Genomic DNA, 2,591 nt, shown 5'->3' on the forward strand with positions numbered 1-2,591 from the left:
ACCACCAAAGTCAGATGAACCTCTAGTTGCACACGGACGCGATCTGGCTCCTTATCGGGTCGCAAGCTGGGACAGGACGCGAGCTGTCTGGAACGGTCTTGCGTCTGGTCACGGATGTGTGCTGAGGTAGTCGGACGCGATCGGGACGCGTCTTTTCTTATCTAGTTCGCGAGCTGCTGCCTCTGCAAGCGGCTGATCTGAATTGCGAGCTGGCTGTGATGCGAACGTGGGCTGGCTCTGTTGTGAACAGGAAGCAATATGAGTAGAACCGTGATCTGGTCAAGCTTGAGATCGTCGGTTCATGGTCAGTAGATGGATCGCGAACAGCTTTGTGTTTGAGATCTTTGCACCAACTCTTCTCAGCTCATGAAATAAAAACAAGGAGTATTAGATTACATGAACACCATAATCTGAACAAGATATCATTAAACAACTAAGGTATGATAAACTTATCTTTCACAGGATTTTAATTTGGCTAGAAAATCTTGTTGGTTCGGATTAGGGTTCCAAAAGACCAAAACGGCGCCGCGTATTGTTTCTGCGAGTGAGGGCGCGTCTGAGATCGGATCGATGAACGGTTTGCACTGATGGATTCGTCTCGTCAAGAGCTTCAATTTGATATGTGTCGCGTCGTCTGGTTCCTCAGGGTTTGAGAGATAGATTGATTTTAAGTTGCGTCTAATTTAGGGTTTATGTGTGACGGATTTTTAAGTTAGGTTTTGTCTCAGGGTTTTGGAGTCTATCGTGATGATAACTTGTTGTAATTAGAGAGTTTAGAGACTGAATATTTCTGTGTTATTATTAATGATCAAGGGGGTTCCTTTATATAAGGATTACAAGATGAAGATAAATGGAAAGTATCAAGAACCTAAACTCACTAGGATTAGAAAAACTACTAATACATAATAACGGAAAGATTACATCTACTAGGAAAAGGAAAAAGATTTATTTTCTCCAAGCTTTGTGGCCACCATTCTCTCTCTTGAAGTCGGCTCTCTCTCTCCTCTCTCTAGGGCTTCGGCCATCTCTCCATCTTCTAGGTATTGGGCCGGTCTCGGTCCGGGCCTGGTTAATGGCAATCCACTCCATGATTTATAACAACAATCTTAATTTTGGCCGAATACATTTAAGTCTCCTGATTAATCTTCAAAGGGTTGTTGCAGCCCATGATGGATTCACACTCCAAATTTTTAGATGAGCCCTAAAGCATAATCCGTATCCCGTGGCCACACATATTTAGTGTTGTGGGTGCCTTAAGATATCCAGATTAATCTTTAGAAGGTTGTTGCAGTCCACAAATGAATTTACACTCCAAATTTTCAAATGAGCCTTAAAGCATGGTCCGTATCAACCGTGGCCACACATGTTTAGTGTTGTGGGGTTTTTTTGAATCCGGGTTGAGCTCACGAAATTTTTTCTACCATTAGACCCATCATAATCCGTATCCCGTGGCCATACATATTTAGTGTTGTGAGTGCCCAATAAGATATCCAGATGAATCTTTAGAAGGTTGTTGCAGCTCACAAATGAATTCACACTCCGAATTTTCAAATGAGCCCTAAAGCATGGTCTTGGTCTGTATCAACCGTGTCCACACATGTTTAGTGTTGTGGGGTTGTTTTGAATCCGGGTTGAGCTCACGAATTTTTTTCTACCATTAGACCTATCATGTGTGGAATTTTAAGAAGATACACATGTACAGTACTATTTTTAAAGAAAAACTATTAATGTCAACTTTAAACTTAAAAGAATACGCAGTACCTTTTTTTCAAAAAAAAAAAAAAAAGAATACGCAGTACCTCTGAAGCTCTGACTTGGACAAAAAAGATTATCAGTGATTACAGTAAGAACCCCACATGATCGTCAGAAAATCTTCTTTTTAAAAAGTGAGCAAACCCCAAATCCTCTTTAGGCCAAAACTTTTGACGTTGACATTTTTTGTAACGGACGGTGCACGTAAGCTGTCAACGCCCCATGCAAACACATGTTCGCTTTGCTTCTGAGCTAACTGTTAACTTAACAGTGTGGAATCCACGATTTGTCTGCAAAATAGTCAACTCATATACATCAAATGAAGACAGTTTAATCAGAAAACGGTAATAAAGAAGATATGGATTTTAACATAGACGTCTTATTTACGGTCGAAGAAAACGTTCATCGGTTACAAGGGAAACGAAGAGAGTGTGACAGAAAGGAAGCCGGTGGCTCGATGAGCTACCGGAAAAGTATAACTAACGGCGAGATGAAGCAAAGGTGAAAACCCTAATCTAGCCGCCAAGTGTTAGTCAGTGATTTCGGATCATTTTCTCGTTGTCTCCCCTTTCCCTTATATAGACGTCCTGATGCCTCGTCCTTGACCTAATTTACGCCATCTTGGTGGGCCTCCTCTGCTGGGCCGAGAAGCCCGTAGGCGTCCGAGCAGCCGCTGAGCCGAACGTACTTCAGTCGATGATGATCAACTAAAAGTACTCAAGAGTCAAGCCGAGAGACCTGACTCTTGAGCCGACCGATCGAGCTGTCGCTCTACCTAATCCGGGCCAGGCCTTTCTATTCCTCGGGCCTTGTGGGATGGTCAAATCCATCCTCTACAG

This window comes from Brassica oleracea, unplaced genomic scaffold, assembly GCF_000695525.1.
Source record: "Brassica oleracea var. oleracea cultivar TO1000 unplaced genomic scaffold, BOL UnpScaffold01422, whole genome shotgun sequence".
In the NCBI taxonomy this organism is placed as follows: Eukaryota; Viridiplantae; Streptophyta; class Magnoliopsida; order Brassicales; family Brassicaceae; genus Brassica; species Brassica oleracea.